At 34.9% G+C, this 20,226-nt stretch overlaps 7 non-coding genes and 2 pseudogenes across 7 annotated transcripts; all 9 read left to right on the forward strand.

The window, feature by feature from the left end:
• Nucleotides 1-5,959: 5,959 nt before the first annotated feature.
• On the forward strand, nucleotides 5,960-6,033 carry LOC123287490 (small nucleolar RNA SNORD113/SNORD114 family). Its single transcript, XR_006530818.1, has one exon. It is a non-coding gene; the product is annotated as a small nucleolar RNA SNORD113/SNORD114 family (small nucleolar RNA).
• Nucleotides 6,034-7,992: 1,959 nt separating this feature from the next.
• Nucleotides 7,993-8,068, forward strand: LOC123287496 (small nucleolar RNA SNORD113/SNORD114 family; annotated as a pseudogene).
• Nucleotides 8,069-9,323: 1,255 nt separating this feature from the next.
• Nucleotides 9,324-9,398, forward strand: LOC123287479 (small nucleolar RNA SNORD113/SNORD114 family). The gene has a single exon (XR_006530810.1). It is a non-coding gene; the product is annotated as a small nucleolar RNA SNORD113/SNORD114 family (small nucleolar RNA).
• A 2,046-nt stretch (nucleotides 9,399-11,444) lies between these two features.
• On the forward strand, nucleotides 11,445-11,520 carry LOC123287474 (small nucleolar RNA SNORD113/SNORD114 family; annotated as a pseudogene).
• Nucleotides 11,521-13,744: 2,224 nt separating this feature from the next.
• On the forward strand, nucleotides 13,745-13,818 carry LOC123287471 (small nucleolar RNA SNORD113/SNORD114 family). Its single transcript, XR_006530803.1, has one exon. It is a non-coding gene; the product is annotated as a small nucleolar RNA SNORD113/SNORD114 family (small nucleolar RNA).
• Nucleotides 13,819-15,915: 2,097 nt separating this feature from the next.
• LOC123287475 (small nucleolar RNA SNORD113/SNORD114 family) lies at nucleotides 15,916-15,988 on the forward strand. The gene has a single exon (XR_006530806.1). It is a non-coding gene; the product is annotated as a small nucleolar RNA SNORD113/SNORD114 family (small nucleolar RNA).
• A 1,824-nt stretch (nucleotides 15,989-17,812) lies between these two features.
• On the forward strand, nucleotides 17,813-17,887 carry LOC123287454 (small nucleolar RNA SNORD113/SNORD114 family). The gene has a single exon (XR_006530788.1). It is a non-coding gene; the product is annotated as a small nucleolar RNA SNORD113/SNORD114 family (small nucleolar RNA).
• A 1,117-nt stretch (nucleotides 17,888-19,004) lies between these two features.
• LOC123287541 (small nucleolar RNA SNORD113/SNORD114 family) lies at nucleotides 19,005-19,079 on the forward strand. Its single transcript, XR_006530858.1, has one exon. It is a non-coding gene; the product is annotated as a small nucleolar RNA SNORD113/SNORD114 family (small nucleolar RNA).
• Nucleotides 19,080-19,781: 702 nt separating this feature from the next.
• On the forward strand, nucleotides 19,782-19,853 carry LOC123287538 (small nucleolar RNA SNORD113/SNORD114 family). Its single transcript, XR_006530855.1, has one exon. It is a non-coding gene; the product is annotated as a small nucleolar RNA SNORD113/SNORD114 family (small nucleolar RNA).
• Nucleotides 19,854-20,226: the final 373 nt, after the last annotated feature.

The raw sequence follows: 20,226 nt of genomic DNA on the forward strand, positions 1-20,226 counted from the left end.
TCAGCAATGAGTACAAGATTTCTAAGAAGCAAGGAAGTTAATAATCCATGTATGGGACATTGAGATTCATCTGTTGATCTTAGCAATGTCAAGGTTCTTATTGTTGAGATTTTGGGATTTTTGTGTGTTGATTTTGTGATTATTAATGAATCAGTGAATGAATCAATAAAACAAGGTTCAAATGGTTGAAGTAAAAGAGTTGCAAACCCAGACCAATAATGAGTGTCCTGGGATGGCTGAGTCAAGAATTTTGATTAAGCCCTATACCTCTGAGATACATTAGAAAAAGAAAATTATTATCTCTGTGGGAAATGAGCGTATAGGAAAAGTTAGGAAAATTCAGATCTTGTTCTTGGTCTGTTGAGGTTCTTGAGTATAGATTATATTTTTGTGAGTAAATCAATGCGTGAATAAAAGAATCAAATATGTAAATGGATAAAGACAAGGAGGGCCTTGATTGGGCCAAGCTTATGAGAGTATATAATGAACTAAGGAACAGGACTAATACCATTTGGATGTGCTGAATTCCCCTAAAATAAATAGATTAAGGCTCTTATGCTTTTGGGTAAGGAACATTAGAGGACAACTGTACGTAGGAGTCAGTGTTACTGTTGATGGGTAACAGGTTTTTTAAAATGTTGCCTCCTTTTGCAAAAGACTTCGTTATTTTAGAGCAGTTTTAGGTGCAAAATTTAGTGGAATGTAGAGATTTCCTGTAGTCTCTGCCTCCACACATGCATAGCCTCCCCCACTATCAACATCCCCCACAGGAGTGATACATTTCTTAAAACTGATGAACCGACATTGACATCATTATCACTCAGAGTCCATAATTTACATCAGGGTCCACTCTTGGTTGTATATTCAGTAGTTTTGGATAAATGTATAATGATATGTGTCCACCATTATAATTTCATACAGAATATTTCTCTGCCCTAAAATTCCTCTGTGCTCTGCCTATTTATGCCTCTCTAACCTCTGGCAACTACTTTTACTGTCATCATAGTTTTGCCTTTTCCAGAATCTCATATAGTTGGAATCCTAGAGTTTGTAGCCTTTTCATATTGTCCTCTTTTACTTAGTAATATGCGTTTAGGTTCCTTCATATCTTTTCATGGCTCCATAGCTCATTTCTTTGTAGTGCTAAATAATCTTCCATTGTCTGGGTGGCCCACAGTTTATTTATTCATTCACCTACTGAAGGACGTCTTGGTTGCTTCCAAGTTTTGGCAATTATGGATGAAGCTGCTATAATTATCCTTGTGCAGGTTTTTGTGTGGACGTAAGTTTTCAGCTCCTTTGAGTAAATACCAAGGAGTGCAGTTCCTGCCTTGTATGGTAAGAGTATGTTTAATTTTGCAGAAAACTGGCACATTGTCTTCCATTCCCACCAGCAATGAATGAGAGTTCCTGTCGCTCCACATGCTCTCCAGCATTTGGTGTTATGAGTGTTCTGGATTTTGGACATTCTGATAACTATGTAGTGGTGTCTCGTTGTTTTAATTTGTGTTTCCCAAATGACAGAGGATGTGGAGCATCTTTTCATGTGCTTATTTGCCATCTGTATATCTTGTTTGGTGAGGAGTCTGTTAAGGTCTTTGGCTCATTTTTTAATTGGGTTGTTTGTTTTCTTATTGTTTATTTTTAAGAGTTCTTTGTATGTTTTGAATAACAGTCCTTTATCAGATATGTCTTTTGCAAATATTTTCTCCTAGTCTGTGCCTTGTTTTTTGTTCCCTTGACAGTTTCTTCAAAGAGCAGAAACTTAATTTTAATGAATTCCAGCTCACTAATTATTTCTCTTACATATTGTCTTTTGTGATGTATATAAAAAGTCATTGCCAAACCCAGGGTCATCTAGATTTTCTCCTTTGTTATCTTCTAGGAGGTTTATAGTTTTACATTTTACATTTCAGTCTGTGATCCATTTTGAGTTAATTTTTGTGAAGTGTATAAGGCCTGTGTCTAGATTCCTTTTTTTTTATGTGGATGTCCAGTTATTCCAGCATCATTTGTTGAAAAGACTGTCTTTGCTCCATTGTGTTGCCTTTGATCCTTTATCAAAGATCAGTTGACTGTCTTTATGTGGGCCTATTTCTGGGCTCCCTATTCTATTCTATGTATCCATTTGTCTTTTCTTTTGCTAATACCACACTGTCTCAATTTCTGTAGCTTTATACTAAATCTTGGAGTCAGGTATTGCCGGTCCTTCAACTTTGTTTTTCTTCAATATTGTGTTAGCTATTCTGGGTCTTTTGCCTATCCGTTCAAACTTTAGAATCAGTTTCTCTACATTCACCAAACAAATTGCTGGGTTTTTGATTGGTATTGTATTGAATCTATAGGTCAATTTGGAAAGACCTGACATCCTGACAATATTGAGTCTTCCTATCCATGAACATGGAATATCTCTCTATTTATTCTTTGATTGCTTTCCTCAGAGCTTTGTAGTTTTTCTGTTATAGTTCTTATGTATATTTTGTTTTATTTATAGCTAAGTATTTCATTTTTGGGGTGCTAATGGGAATAGTATTTTTTTAAATTTCAAATTCTACTTATTCATTGCTGGTATATAGGAAAGCAACTGACTTTTATATATTAACCTCGTATCCTGCAATCTTGCTATAATCGCTTATTAGTTCCAGGAGATTTTTGGTTGATTCTTTCAAATCTACATAGATGACCATGCCATCTGCAAACAAGGACAGTTTAATTCCTTCCTTCACTGATAATATAAGTTTTATTTCCTTTTCTTGCCTTATTGCATTAGCTATAACTTCCAGTACAATATTGAAAAGGAGTGGTGAGAGGGCTTCTAGTTTCTAGTCATTATGATGTCAGCTCTAGTTCTTTTGTAGATATTCTTTGTCAAGTTGAGGAAATTCCTCTCTATTCCTAGTTTACTGAGAATTTTTATCATGAATGGGTGTTGAAGTTTGTCAGATTTTCTGCACCCGATGACATGATCATGTGATTTTTCTTCCTTAGCTTGTTGATGTGATGGATTACATTAATTGACTTTTGAGGGTTGAACCAGCCTTGCATACGTGGGATAAGTTCTAGTCAATCATAGTATATTTCTTTTTATACATTATTGGATTCGATTTGTTAATATTTTGTTGAGACTTGTGCATCTATGTTCATGAGAGATAGTGTTCTGTACTTTTCTTATTTCTTTTTCTGGGTTCAATATTAGGGTAGTGTTGGCCTCCTAGAATGAGTTAGGTAGTATATCTTCTGTGTCTATCTTCTGAAAGAGACTTTAGAGAATTGGTATAATTTCTCCCTTAAATAGTAGGTAGAATTCATCAGTGAAGCAACCTAGGCCTGGTGCTTTCTGTTTTGGAAGGTTATTAATTGTTGATTTAATTTCTTTAATAGATATTTGCCTATTCATATTGTCTACTTCTTCTTGTATGAATTTCGGCAAACTTTGTCTTTCAAGGAGTTGGTCCATTTCATGTCTGTTATCAAATTTGGGGCATAGAATACTTCCTAGTATTCCTTGAACGTCCTTTTAACATCTAAGCGATTTGTAACGATGTCCCCTCTTTCATTTCAGATATTACAATTTGTGCCCTCTCTCTTTTTTTCCTCAGTTAGCCTGGCTAGAGGCTTACTGATTTTTCCAAAGAACCAGCTTTCAGTTTCATTGATTTTTCTCTGTTGGTTTGTTTTCAGTTTCATTGATTTCTACTTTAATTTTTATTATTTCTTTCATTCTGCTTATTTTGAGTTTAATTTGTTCTTCTTTTTCAAGTTTCCTAAAGTAGAAACCTAGATTACTGATTTTAGATCTTTCTTCTTTGCTTTAAATAAAAATTGTGTATATTTAAGGTATACAACATGATGTTTTCATATACATATACATAGTGAAATGATTACTACAGTGAAGCTAATTAACATATTAATTTCCTCACAGTTATTGTTTGTTTGTTTTTGTCATAAGAGCCAATGAAATCTACTCTATAAGCAAATTTCCAGTATACAATATGATATTATTAACTATTGTTATCATGCTGTACATTTGATCTCTAGAACTTTTTCATCCCACATAACTGCAACTTTGTACCTTTGACTAATATCTGCGTATTTCCTCCACTTCCCCACTCCTGGTAACCACCGTTCTACTCTCTGCTTCTGTGAAAGTGACTTTTTTAGATTCCACATATAAGTGAAATCGTGCAGTATTTTTCTTTCTATGTCTATCTTTTTTCACTTAGCATAATATTCTCCAGGTTTACTTACATTGTTGCAAATGAAAGCATCACCTTTTTTAAGGCTTAATAATATTCTACTGTAGATATACCACAATTGCTTTGTTTATTCATCTGTCAACAGACGCTTAGGTCTTCTTTTCTTATATATGCATTTAATGCTATAAATTTCCCTACAAGTACTGTTTTTGTTGCATCCATTTTTTTGGGGGGGGGGAACAGGAAACATTTACATAAATAGACAATTGATTGAGAATATATCTCATTGAATGAGAAGCAAGTATAGACACATGTTGGCAAAGTGTTATATGAGAAGTATTGGGATTGATCAGATCGTATTCACTAAACTTTAATAACAACCCAAAAGTGATCTAGTCAGTTATTTCTGTGACTAACAAGTAGATAGACAGATGTTAGTATCATTCAGGATTTATTTCTAGTGTCTTTGCATTGATAGATATTGACATGTTGTTATAATTCAATGAATGAATAAAATTCTGTTTTAGTTATATAAAATAAGACAAAGCTCACATCAATGAAGACCATGTCGTAGGTGGCACTGATAATTATTAATTTGAGTTTTCACTACTGATGTTTATAGAAAGAAAAAATTCCTAGCCCACCCCAGTTTTTGCTAAGGTATGTGTAGATGATGGCATATAACAGTATTTCTGTTGTGAATTACTGGCTGGTTTGCCATTTCACCTTTGTATAATGAGCATATGGTCAAATCATTCCATGAGTAATTAAATAAATGAATAATCGAATGAACAAATGAACATATAAAATGCAATCAACCATGAGTCATCACTGAGAGCTTGAAATTAGGATGCAAATGTACCCAATTCTGTAAAAGTAGCATTCATTCAAATGTTCTTTTATTCTGTGAAAAGTTTTAAAATATAAAGATATTTTTGATAGACATTTTTCTTATTCTTATTCAGCAGTGGCTATTACATTGTTTAAAAGTAAAAGTAAAATACTATCCTAATTAAACTATTTAGTTTTACATAATTAGTATACATTAAAAAATTAGGATAATTCTGCTTTTTCCTCCCCAGAATGACCATGGGACAGTGGACTTACTCATTTTCTAAGTGGGTAAAGAACACAGAGACAAACGTAAGTCCCACTGCAAGTTCCCATCCTTGGTTGGGATGCTTTGTTCACTAGTGTTTAGCGTTATTTCAAAAGAACCAATGTCTGTATACGAACTAAAATTCCCCAAGTATGGACCAGTGATGGGAATATGTTATGAATCAAAAATCGTGTTTAATCTAATTCGGCACAACTGAAATGATTAAAAAAGATAGTAGTCGTTTCCTTCATTTTCAGAACTATTTAATATTACATTTTACTTTCCTCCACCAACGACTTAAACGTTTTCACATTGGTATAGTCTTGGCTGATAACCGTTTGTGTGGCAGCCCATAAGAAAATGGAAGATGTTGGGTCTGAGAAGTGACTAAAAATGGTGGTTTCCTCAGTTTTCATTGACCCATCTTCAGAACATGGGCTTAAAAATTAAATAGACGACAGCCACAGAAGGACCAATGGTGAATGTGGATTTGGTGTGAGGCATGTTCTCTGAGGTCCATTGTCAAAGGAGACTAGTCTATTCAGTCTATGGGGAAAGAGCCACTAATGGGGAGATCTTGTTTCTGGAATTTTATGATTGTATTGTTATTCATGGATCAATGAATAAATAAGTAAATGAAGATATAAAGGAAGGAAAACATGCCTGGACCAATGATGAGTACCATGGGGTATCTGAAACAGGAGCTTTGATTAAACCCATATCAACTCTGAGGTCCATTACAGAGAGACGTGGAGTTATTCCCTCTGCGGGAAATGAGCCCATGGTACCCTGTGCTGGGGCTTTTGTGGTTCTTGGGGGTGGATTCTGTTTTTATTATAAAATTGGCCCACAAATAAATAAAATGTATCAAAGAATGAGAAAAAGAAGACAAGTCATGCACCTATTATTAAGGAATGTAATGAAACATGGATTACTATTAAAATGTGGCTGAGACTCTGACTTCCATTAAGTTACTAGTAAAGGCTCTGACTGCTCTAAAAAGGAGTATATGGTCATTTGTAGGTAACACTCTAGAGTTTTTGTTTTTTGGTGGTGGTGGGTTGCTGACCGATTGTTTTATTAAGGAATGGAAAGACATTTACTCAGTTGGTTGGTTAAATAACCACATAATTGAGAGCTAGGCAGAGACCAATGATAACAGTGATTTGTATGACAACACTCATAGTTAATCCAGTCTTTTTTTTACCGATTTTTATTGAAACAATAAGAAACGAGCTAGTCTCTTATTCTTGCTGTCAATGACTGTGTCCAGTGGATAAGATTACAGATACCTGTGCCTTTGCATAAGAGAAAGAAGGTATAATTTTGTATTTCAATCTATTTTTCAAAAGTCAGCAAACCATGGACCAGTTAGGAGCCATGTTTTAATATGAGGATAATGGTTCATCTTGTTTTCCAATGACGGATATTCTAAGAAAAATTCTAGTCTCTTCTATATTTTGAAAGGTGCATCTGGACATCTCCAAGTTGTAATAATTTGGTTCTGAGTTAGTGTTTAACCATTATAAATTTTCATTAGAAAAATGTGGATATGGTATTATTATTCCCTGAATAATAAAATAAATTAGTGAGTGAATTTGTAAATCTGTAACAATTTGTAGAGCGTTGGTGAGATTGTATCATGAAACAAATGAAACATGTCCAATTCTGCACAAATAAGTCCAGTAAAAAGATGATCTTGGCTCCTCCTTTCTGCACAGCAAGTGAATTTGTTTAGTAGTAAAACTTCAGTAAGTAAATAAAGAGTGCCCTTCTTGGGAAGATGATGAGAATGTGTTATGAAGTAGGGTTCATGATTAATCTAGTCCTCCTGACAAATTTCAACTTAAAAACCTAACTCTATGTTCCTTGTTTTTAAAAATAGGCCTTTTGTTTTTCTTTATAGAAGAACAAGACAGAGCTGATCTAATCATCCTGTAACTGTGTAGGCCCTGGCTCTTACTTCTGGGACCAAGGAGCATGAACACTGATGTAAGCAGACGTCCCTGTTGGTGTTCTAGGCCTGGACAGGGGTTATTCACGGGAGTGCACGAAATTATTTCAATAAAAGAAATAGTTAAATACTATGTGAAATTAAGGAATGCCAGTCAGAAGCCCATGATTGGGGTGGGTCATCAACTAAAATTTATGGTTACTTCGGCTCCGCCAAGTAAGGACCATTATTAAAGAGATTGAGGGCAGTTCACATATTGTCAGAGCAGTTTAACTTCCAATTTAATGTTCTTGTCACATTTGCCTAATACATGCCTTCCTTGATAAAGATTGCAGTTGTTAACTCTTTGAGGCTGGAGTACCTTGGAAGGTGGCAGATGTCAGTTTTCTCAGTTGTGGGCCAAGATGGTAGGTTTGCGGTTGTTGATTACACTAGCTTTAATATATGAACACATCAAGTGAGAGAGGAGCAGGTGGACATCAAATCATAAGGAAGGGATTGATATGTAGCAAGGGTGCTGATTAATCCCTATGTGGAAAACAGAAGTTCATTGTGAAAAGTGATTGTGTCTTTTTTCTCGGTGTGAATGGGGGCAGGGAACAGCTCTTGGTTGTGTTTAAGGCTTTTGTTCTAAGTTTTGTGTCATTAAAGGTTATTGGTTGTGTAGTTATTATTCATGAATTCCTGAATGAATGAATCGGTTCAAGAAGGCATAAACTAATGAAGAAATAGGAAGCCATGCCTGGATCAGTGATGAGTATTGGTGGAGAGATCTGAATCACCGCCTTTGCTGCAGCCCTCTGTGACTCTGAGGTCCCTCATGGAAAGAGAGCCAGTCAATACTCTCTGTAGAAATTAGCTAACAGGAGAAGCTAGGAAAATTCAATAAACTTGCTCCTGGGCTTCTGTGGTTCAGGGATATAGATTGTATTATTTCAAGTGAATCAATGCATGAATAAAGACAGAAATGTACTCATGGAACAATTAGTAGGCTACAAAAAACAAGTGTTAATATTAATATAATTCCGAAGTAAAATGAAAGGTTTATCTGTAATTCTCTTTCCTATGGAGCATATCAGTTAAGAGGCAATGTTTTGAGTTTTTGCAGTTTGCTGGTTTTCTTTTTTTAATTAGGAAAGCAAGAGTGTTTGCATCAGTCAATAATCCATTAAGTGACCATCTATTTCATAGATGCTTATGTAGGTGGATATTTGTAATCGTTATAGATCTTACCTTGGACTAGGTGGTGCGCTTACTAGTGTTTATTATACTATTTATAACTAAGAATTCAATATAGTTTAATAAAAAATTGCATTTTTAAACCAGGGTTTATTGTTGTCTGGTTCTGTGCAACAACCATCAAAAAACATCTAAATCTGGTCCAAATCTCCTTTCTCCTCCCTAGAGTGAACATAAGACAGCCGATTTCATCATTTAATAAAGAATTGTTATCGTGAGCAAGGAGCATAAAGACAAATATAAGTAAGTCCCTCAGTTCACGTCCTTTGTTTGGATAGGTTGTTTGTTGGTGCTGGCTGAAGCATTTCAAAGTAATAATTGTCTGCTCCAGACATGAATAAATAAAACACTCCAGGTAGGGACCAATGATGGGAATGTGTTATAAAACAAAAACTACGTTTAATCTAAATCCACACAACTGAGGTAATTTTGATAGAAGTTATTTAATTTATTCTCAGAGCAGTTTAATATTATTCCTTATTTTCTGCCTTGGTTTATTTCGTATTCCCATATGGATGGAGCTGGCTGATGACTCTCCGGGTGCAGCCCAGAGGTGATTGAAGATGGTGGTTTCATTATTTTTCATTGAATCATCTCTGACATGTGGTTGAATTAAATAAAAACGGGACACACAGGAAGCAATGCTGAATGTGGGTTTAATACAAAGCGGGCGTGTTGACCATCCACGTGTGCAGCTTCGAGAGCTGTTACAAAAGACATGTAGCCATTAGCTCTGCGGGACAAAAGCCTAAAATTCAAGGGTCTTGTTTTTGGAATTTTGTGATTGTTTTATTTGTGAATCAGAAAATTAATAGATGAAAATAATTTCCTAGCATGGACCAGTGATGAATGTCATGGGGTTTCTGAAACAAGAATTTTGATTAAACCCGTCTGCATCTCTGAGGTCCATTACAAAGAGACACCTCATTATTCTCTTTGTGGGAAATGAGCCTACAGTACCTTATTCTTGGGCTTTTGTGGTTTGGGGTATGAATTGCATTATTAAAATAAAATTAGCCCACATATAAAGAAATATATCAATGAATGAAGAATAAGAGAGAGACGTGTGCACTGCTTTTTAAGGCATGCAAGGAAACATAGATAATTATTAAAGCAATTTTCAGATTCTTAGTCCCAATAAATTAATAGGCAAGCCTCTTACCACTTTGGTAAGGAGCATGTGGTCATCTGTACATTAAAGTCAATGTTTTTGTTCCGTGTTGGGGCCGATTGCCAATTGATCATTTTATTAAGGAAAGGGAAATACATTTGCCTAAATAGTTGATTGAATGAACTATGTAATTGAGAGGGAGAGCATGGAGCAGTGATGACACTGTTTTATACAACAACACTTATAATTAATGCACTTGTTTCATGCAACTTTTTCTAGGCAAACAAACATTAAAGGAACCAGTTTGCTATTTTTTTTTGCACTATTCTTTTGCATAATGACATAAAGACAAATGTAAATATTATTCAAGGTACTTATCCAGTGCGGATGAGCTCACGTATATTGGTCTAATTATAAGTGAACACATGTATACATTTATATTTCGATCAATTTCTTTTAAAATTGGCCAACAGTGCACCAATGGAAAGCATGTAATTAGATGTAAAGATCATGATTCATCGTATTTTGCACAGCTGATATCCATAGGAAGACACAGTTCTAGGCCTTTCCAGTGGTCCATATAGACATTTGTAAATAATAGTGTTTCAGTTCTGTGTTGATGGTTGTTTAAACTTCTGGGAATTCTTATAGAAAAATGAAGGAATGGTCGTATAATGCCATGAAATGAAGCAATTCGTGAGTGAATTAATAAATACATCAAGTAGGGTCATGCTTGGACCATTGGTGAGATTGTGCCATGAATTGACTCGCCCCAGGATCCAATTCTGCACAAGTAACATTCAACACAAAAGATGATCTTGGCTCTTACCTCTGTGAGTAGCAAGTACAGACAGATATTCCTAATAATTAGGGTTATTTTTCTCCTGTTTACTGCTAGATTTAATGGTGTTCATGATATTATTTAAAATAAAAATTGTACAAGTTAGTAAATACGAAGTAGAGCTCTCTCTTTCCAAATGTTGAGAATAGGATGCAAACCAAGCTTTATGGTTACTTGATTATTGCTCGCTTGAAATAGCTAAATGTAGACTGATTCTTTTTAAAATTTGCTTTTTACTCCTCAGAGTGAATGCACTCTACCAGATTTGGTTGTCATCTCGTGGTGAAGATCTTGCCTTTTACCTCTTTGGGTAAAAAGAGGTCAATGTAAGCAATAATCAAAGTTCATGTTCTTGCTTGGGGCTTCGTCAAGGTTCTCACTGAGATGTTTTGAGGGAATGAATGGCTACATACACGAACAATTCAAATGTGGTCGTGGTCATGCATTGACCAATGATTAGAATGTATGTGAATTCGGAATTATGATTAATCCATTTCAGCATGACTGAATTCCTTAGGTCAAAAAATATGGAAAGCGTTTCAGTCATTTTCAGAACATTTTAATACTCTATTTTATTTTTATACCATGATAGCTTTGAATGCTTCTCCATTGATATTGTTGGAGATTATGAATCCATTGAAGAGGAGAACATAAGAAAATGGAAAATTTTGCCTTTTTCTTAGTTGTGTTATAAAATGGCAGTTCAGCGTACCATCTTTAAAATAAGACTGTTAAATGAAAGAGGTCCAAGCATGGACCAATGACTAATATGGAATTGATGTGATGCAAAGACATGGATTATTCATATTTGCAATGCTGGGGTGCACGGCACAAAGGGGGCTAGTCCTCCAGCTCTGCGAGAAGTTAACTTGCACAGACATATTCATATCTTTGAGGATCTTGGTTTTATTTTCCTTATTCATGGACGTTGATTGCATTATTATTAATGAATCAATGAATAATTCAAGAACAATATGTTAAATGAAGGCACAGAATACCAAGTCTGGATCAATGATGAGTATGCGTGGGGCATCTGAATAAAATACTTGATTAAACCCAGTCTGTAACTCTGAGGTCCATTGCATCTATGGGAAATGTGCTTATAGAGAAAGTTAGAAATATCCGAGGATTGTATTCTTAACCTTTTGTTCATGAATATGGATTGTATTATGATAAGTAAATCAATGCATGCATAACTAAAGTATAAATAAGGAGGAAGGCTACCCCTTATCCAATTATGAAAGGAGCTAATGAACCACGGATCATTGTTAATATGCTTCTGAGTTCAAGTGAAATAGACTAAGGCTGTTCCTCCTTTGGGCATATCAGTGTTGTTATTCTGGGTTAGTGGTGAGTTGGTGGGATGTCTTATTTTTAAAAGGGACAAAAAATTTATATAATTGCGAATAATCAATAATACTTAATATAATATAGTCAATAATAATATAACGAATCATGATAAATACATTAGTATAAAATTATTTTAATAATTATTTAAATTAATATGATCAATAATAAAAAATAAAATACAAATGATTAAATAGTTATTAAAACATGGAAAACTTCTAAGCATGAACATTGAAAATGTGAATATACTAATTACAAATCCTTGTGTTCATTGATTTTTATTTAAAAAGAAAATTGTAAGTGCATTTTGTTGGTGATTTCTGTGGGTGATAAACCAATGAGTAGATTTAGTGTCACTCAGTGTTCTTGTCCCGCATCCTTAGGGTTCACCAGTATTGGTGCTAGTATAAGTGAGTAAAAGAATAATTTCATATCTCAATCCATCATTTAAAAGAACATAAGCCATGGGCCAGTGAGGAGCATGGATAATCTATAAGGGAGCACGGTTACTCCTGTTCTGCTCTCTTGCAGTCTACCTAAATAAAAAGACCCCGGCCCGCCCTTCTTTAGGGAAGCATCGGGTAGACCTCACTCTCTAAACACATCTTGTTATTAACATGTAAATTCAAATTAATTGAAAATAAAAATTCAGTTCCCCAGGAACTCTAGCCACATTTCAAGCCGTTATGTGGCCAGTGGCCACCATATTGGGCAGTGCTAAAGGAGAACATTTCCGTCACTGCAGAAAGGGCCGTCAGTGCAGACAGTTCCAACATAGAAAGTTGCATGTAATAATATTTAGTTTTGAGTAGCGGATGGCTTTCCCATTTTGTATTTTCTGTAGAAAAAAGAGTAGATAATTAAATTACTCTTAGAATTATTAAAAAGGTGAATAAACACATTAATTGATAAATGCATGAATTGAAGTAAGCATGGCCCATTGGTCAGATTGTTCTGTGAAACAAGAATTTAAATTCATCCCATTTTGCAAAAATTTTCCCCATTAAAAAATCATGTGGCCTTTTTGCTCTGTGATAGGGGCATATAGACAGATATTAATAATAGTTAGAGTTCTTGTGTTGAGTGGTAGATTAGAAGGTCTTCATTTTATTTTTTCACACTACAAATTGAGTAAGTCAGTAGATGAAAAGGATACCACTTTTGAATTGATGATGAAAATGTGACACCTACCTACGTTAACGAGTGATCTAGTAATGCAGAAATAACTTCTACTTAAAAATCTAAATTTACACTTTTGTTCTTTTAAAAATCTACCTTTTCCTCCTGAATGAACACTCTGTATTGGATTCAGTCATTGTCCATTGATGGGGATCTTGACTGTTACTTCTGTGAGTAAGGAACAATGTAAGTAGCAAAGGTTCTCTTCTTGGTTTGTATGGTTTGTTCACATGAGCTCACTGAGGTAGTTCAATAGAACAACATCCAATAACACCAACTATGGACCAATAGTGGGAATGTGTTATGGGCCAAGGAGTAGAATTAACCCATGTTAGCACAAATGAGATTCATTTCTTAAATTGATGGAAGGCATTTAATTAATTTTCATAACCGTTTGCTATTTCATATTATTTCTGCGCCACAGTTGATTTAAGCATTTCCATATTGGTAGAGAGCCAGGCTGTTTGCTATTTAGAGGAAGCCCTTGGAAGGTGGAACATATTGTCTGTGTTCTAGAAGCGGGGTACCATTGTGGTTTTTGGTTGTTTATTATACCATGTTTAAAATTGGATAAATTAAATGAACATGGCCCAATCATGGATCGTTTTTAGGGAGGGCACTGTTATGAAACCAGGTTTACACTGAGATCTAGTGTAAAAGTTCTGGGAGAAATCAGTCTAGAGACAGATCATAGTTAAATCAAGGACCTTGTTCTCGGGAGTTTGTGATTCATGCGAAAGTGAAGATAGAAATGCATGAAGAAGAGGAGTGCCAGGCCTGGACCAATGATGAGATTGGAGGGTGTCTGAATCAAAACTTTTGATTAAAGCCATCTGGAACTCTGAGGTCCATTATTAAAAAGTGTCCTCCTTTCTTCCTCTACGGAAATGAGCTTATCACAGAAGTTCAGAACTTTCAGGCATCTTGACCTTGGGCATACACATTTCATAAGTACGGATTTAATTTTTATAAGTAAATCAAGGCATGAGTGAATGAAGAAATGTCAAAATGGGTAAATATAAGGAAAGTTGTACATTGGCCAATGATGAGGCATGGGTTATTATTAAACATTTCTGTAGCACTGAATTCCAGTGAAATATATTCATATATCTCTTTTGGAAGGAGTGTATAGACAGATATATATAAGACTCAATTTTATTGTTTGATGTAGGTGGTTATTTGCTGGTTGGTTGTTTTAGAGAAGGGAAAATTATGTAAATAAATAATTTATTAAGTAGTTATTTAATTGGAAAAAGAATGAGCATAGTTCAACTTGAGAATATGCCTTATGAAAAGACTTATTATTAATCTCCCTCTATTCACTGCGTTTTATTAAAAACAAGGAAAAGCATTTGGTTTTTGAATCTCTGTGGGCAATGTAATAGACATATCGAGACAGAGCAATATTATTCGAGTTTCCTAAGGTTAGTTAATTCCCAGTTATTGATAAATTACTACGTGTGAATAGATTATGTCCTAATCACAGTCAGTAGTTAAAAACGGGACAAAACATGGCCCTGTAAGAAGCAAGAATAATGATTAATCTTTGTCTGTACTACTGATCCTCTCTTCCTAGTTTAGGTTTGGGCATTTACACACACAAGGGGCATTTCTATTCTAGGTTGTTCATGGCTTTACCATTGTGTATGTTTGTGTGTTAGTATATTTGAATATATGATCAAATATTCCATGAGTCATTTCATAGACGAATAAACAAAACAATGAACGATTGAGTTAACATATAAATAGGGTCAAGCGTAGATCTTGGTGAGGATGTGCCATGAATGACAAATTTAAATTCACCCATTTCTATACGAATTGAGTCCATTAAAAAAAAGAGTATTTAGGCTCTTGCCTACACGGGCAGGACTGTGTGGACAGATATGTAGAATATCATAGTCCTTATTTTTGAATGATGAACGTGGCAGTGTTCATTGTTACTTAAAATTAGCAGTCACATCAGGAAATAAAGGGGGCTGTTCTTGGGTCAGTGATGAAAGTGAGACTTGAATCAACTTCATGATTAACCTAATACCACACAACTAATGTCCTTTAAATCAAGCTAAACCTGGACTCTTCCTTCTTCTAAATGTTGGCATTGGACTCCACAGAAGGAAGCCCATGGCTGATTCAGTCAGGCTCTGCTGCTGAAGATCTCACCTGTTACCTTTGTGGGTATGGAATCTGATGACTAATGTAGATAATAGTCAGAAGATCTTGTCAGTTGGGGTAAATTTTTTATTAGTGTTTATTGAATTATTGAAATTAAGCCATACATAGACTGATGATATGAATGTGTTACGAAACAAAGATTACGGTTAATCCGTTTTAATAGAATTTTGGTTTGAATAAGATGGAAGACATTCTGTTCATTTTCAAAGCTGATAGTAATCCACCTGTGTGTACTACATTTGATTTAAACGTTTATCTAGTAATAAAATCTAGGGCTGCACTGTCCAATGTGGTTGCCGCTAACCACATGTGGCTATTTAAATTTAAAATAATTGAAATTAAATGAATTTTCAATTGGGTTCCTCAGTTGCACTAGCCACATTTCAAGTACTTAGGAGCTACGGGTGGCTAATGGTGACCGAATTGTACAGCGCAGTTATAACACATTCACATTATCAGGCAAAGTTCTATCGGAAAACTCCTCCTCGATGGAGGAGTGCATAGCAAGATGGAAGATAGTTGAAATAGGGTGTGTATGAAGCAAGAATGTTCATTGATCCATACATACGACATTGAGGGCCACTGCATAAAGAGATCAAGTCTCTCGAGAAAAGATCTAGTTTATGGGAAGAGAGCCTATAAACAGATCTTGGTCATATTCAAGGATCTTGTTCTTGGCTTTTTATTTTTATTCATAGATATTGATTTTATTGCTGTTAGTGGATCAATGAATGGATCAATAAACAAAGTGTAAATGAAGAAAAAGATTGCTTAGCCTGGATCAATGATGAGTACCCTGGGGTGTCTGAAATCAAGGATTTTGATTAAACCCTGTGACTCTGAGGTCCATTACGGAAAGATTCCTCTTGTTATCTCTATGGGAAGTGAGCTTATTCTAGGAGTTAAAAATATTCAAAAGTTTGTTCTTGGGCTTCTGTGTATTGTATTTTCAGTAAATCAAAGCATGAATAAATTAAGAAATGTATAAATGAATGAAGACAAAAAGAATTATTCCTGAGCCAAATATGAGAGTATGTAATGTAATATAGGTAATATAAAACTCATTATCAATCCATTTCTGAAGCACTGAGTTCTAGTAAAAGAAATTGATTAAAGCTGAGCCTTTGGGGTAAGGAGCGCTGAGATAAACGGATGTAAGAGCCCATGTTGTTTTTCTGGGTTGGGTTGTTGGTTTTTTGTTTTATTAAGAGAAGGGCAAAACGTTTAATTATTGATTAAATACATAATTAAGAGAGGGCTTACACCCTGGCCTATGTTGAGAATCTGTCACGTTACCAGTTATGATTAATCCAATCATCTTCACTATTTTTTAGTTTAAAAAAGATAAGGAAAAATCATCTGATCTTTTTCCTGCACCTAATGAGCATATGGACAGGCATTAATATTGTCTTGTTTCCGTGGAGTTGCAAATATTACAAATATATAAAAGATAAGTTAATATTTTAATCAATTATTTGAAGGAAGGCAAAGCGTGGACCAGTGAGGAGCGCATGTTAGGAAACAAGGCGAGCGATGAATGTAGTTCTACACAATTGCTCTCCAGACAAAGAAAACAGACCTAGGCTCTTGTTGAGTGTGTTTACATAGGATTCCTCTTTCTGGCTTTTTGGTAAGAGTTTCTTTGAAAAATGCAAGATAAATGACTCCATGTCTAACCAAATACATACATACATAGATAAAGGTGGGCAAACGCGGACCATTGCTGCGAATGTGCTCGAATTTAGGACTCAGATTAATCTAATTCTTTCCAAGCAAAGCTCATTTAGAAAGAACATATGGCTCTTACTGGGCTCGGGAGGGGACATAGAAACAGGCATGTGCAATAGTTCTTATTCCTTTGTCTGGTGTTGGTTTCAAAAGTGTTCATTATATCAGTTAAATTTAATAGTCAAATCAATTGTTCAATCAATAAGTATGTCTTTCAGAGTTTTAATATGCAGCAAGCACTAAGGTTTATTCCTAATCAATTATTGTTGCCTTGAACTCAATTTGAAAAAATCTAAATCAAGGCTGTTCTATCTATTTACCTAGTCTAATCTCATCTACTATTATATTTGCTTTATACTCCAGAGAATGGGCGCACCGTGATTCAGTTAAGGAGTGTAGAATCTTATGTAAGTAACAGTCACAGTAGTTGCTCCTCGTTTGTTGGCTTGTCGTGGGTCTTAACTCCATTATTGAAAGGGAATCAATGAATACAGATACAAATAAATGAATGAAGGTCACGCATGGGCCGATTCAGCACATCTCTGGTCAACTGAAGAGGAAAAGCAAGACCATTTTATTCATTTTCACATTTAATTATTCATTAATTAATATAAAATGTATTATTCAATTTTAATTTTGAGTCACAATTGATTTAAATCTCTATAAAGACATAGTTTAGTCACATTCAAATAGTAAAATGGGGTTAATATGAAGTATTATATTAATGAATCTATATAGGAAACATTGTGGCTAATTAATGAAAGGTGTATATATATATATATATATAGTCAGTGGAAAGCAATTCCATAGAGAAATGTTAGAGATATTTAAGAATATTGTTTCAAATTTTCATGACCTCTAAGCATTAATTTTATTATTATTAGTGGATTGATGAATTAATCAATAAAAACATGTAGACGTGATTGACAATAATGAGGGCCAATTCTGAACCAGGGATGATGACTGGTGGAGTATGAGTCTTGGATGATGAATACTACATGTCTGGAACTCTGAGGTCCAACACAAAAGAAAACCTAGTCTACTGCCTCTGTTGGAAGTGATCCTATAGATAATATTAAGAATATACAGGGATCATGTTCTTGTCTTTGTGTTCATGGATTCTGACTCTATTATTATCACTGGATATATTAAAATTATGAAAAAATCATACAGAAATATAAATAAATAAAGCATTGTCCAATTATGAAAATACGTCATGAAGTAAGAGATTCTATTAATATATGTCAAAAACACTGAGTCGATTAGGAGAGGCAGGGTTCAGGGGCTGGCCTGGTGGCATAGTGGTTAAGTTCGTGTGCCCCACTTTGGCGGCCTGGGGTTCACCAGATCCGTTCCTGGGTGCGGACCTGCACGCTGCCCATCAGGCCAAACTCTGGCAGCATCCCACACAGAGCAACTAGAAGGACTTACAAGTAGGAACTAGGACGTACAACTGTGTACTGGGGCTTTGGGGAGAAAAAAAGAAGACGTGGTTCAAAGGTGTTACTTCTTTGACTAATGATTACACAGAAAGTTATAATCATTGTTCTTGTTCTGCCTTAGTGCCAAGTTTGATGTTCATTTTCTTAAGAGAAATATTAATAGATATTACCCCAAATTAGTAAATACCTAAATTACTGACTTAATGAAAGGTGATATGCAAGGGTTAATGGAGATAATGTCAGTTTTTAAAAATCTATTCTGCTTTTACGTCTCAGGGTGGGCAGTCGAGCTGATTGAAGCATCTTCCGTGATCGGAAGCTCCATATGTAGGAGAATGGAGATGAGTGTGAGTAATGGTCAAAGTTCTTGTCTTGTTTTTGGTGATTTGTTTAGGATATTAACTGTAATATTAGAAAATAATTAAAAATAATAAAAAAGGCCAACCATGGCCCCATGATAAATATGGAATTGACATGGAACATCTTATTGATTAATTGGTATTTGCAATAATATAGATGAGAAATGAAATACATATTTGACAAGGGAAATGATTCTATTGATGAATGTTAGAGATACTGAAGGGTCCTGATTTCAAGTGTTTTGATTCACCGATGTTTATTTTATAGTTATTGCTTTATTGGTAAGTTAATCAGGAAAGAAATGTAGAAGTGAGTGAAGAAAAAGAGGGCTGAGTCTGGACCAATGATGATGACTGGTGGCGTATGAGTCATGAATGATGAATACTACGTGTCGGGAACTCTGAGGTCCAACACAATACGGAATGTCCTCTGTTGGAAATGACCATATTGACAGATATTAGTAACATACAAAGACCATGTTCTTGGTTTTTGTGTTCATAGATTTTGATTCTATTAGTATAAATAGATCAATGAAAGAATCCATAAACAAATATAAATAAATTAATATGAATAAGTGAAGCATTGTAAATTATGAAAATTAATAAATACTTAAGTGGCTGAGTAAATGAAATGCAGAGAGCAAAGTCCATGCAGATAAGGTCTCTCAGTTTTTTTTTTTTTAATCTCCTTTTGTGTTTTGTATTTCTCAGAATGGGTGCACTGGAGGTGGTTTAAGGATTCTTCTGTGGTGACAAGATGTCTGGTTGTCTCTCTGTGTTTGGCACATAGAAACAAATGTGAGTTTTTGCGGATATACACTCTGTGTTTGAAAAGTATGAAATATAATCAAAGAAAGCCAACCATGGTCCATCGATAAATATGGACGTGATAGGTAGCATTATATTGATTAATTCCTCCATGAAACTTTGAGGATGATTAATGACAGAGACATATCTATGTAGCAAGTGATTCTGTAGACAGATGTAGGACTACTCAAGGCCTGTGTTTTGTTTTTTTTGTGCTGCATAGGTATTTATTTTATTACTGTTAGATAAATTGGTAAATTAATTAATAAACAAAGGTAGATGAGAGAGGGGAAAAAAAGGCCAAACCTGGACCAATGATGACCACTGGTGGCGTATGAGTCATGGATGATGAATACGTGTCTGGAACTCTGAGGTCCAGTATCAAAAGAAATTTGATTTATTGCCTCTCTTGGAAATGATCCCATAGACAGGTTTAGGATTTCACACGGATTTTCTTCTGGGGTCTTTGTGTTCATGGACTTTGCTTCTCTTACAGTCATGCACCACAGAAGGACGTTTTGTGATGTTCACACAATGACAAAATCGATTAAGAACACATTTTCCAGAATGTACCTTTGTCGTTAAGTGATGCCTGACTGTACAGTAAATGCATCGATTAAAGAATCAGTGCACAAATATGAATAAATAAAGATGGAAAGGGCGAAGCAGTGTCCGGTCATGAACAAATGCAGTAAGGCAAGAGATAATATTAATAAATATTGAAACACTAAGTCAGTTAAGAAATAAATGGC

This window comes from Equus asinus, chromosome 7 (assembly GCF_041296235.1).
Source record: "Equus asinus isolate D_3611 breed Donkey chromosome 7, EquAss-T2T_v2, whole genome shotgun sequence".
Lineage (NCBI taxonomy): Eukaryota > Metazoa > Chordata > Mammalia > Perissodactyla > Equidae > Equus > Equus asinus.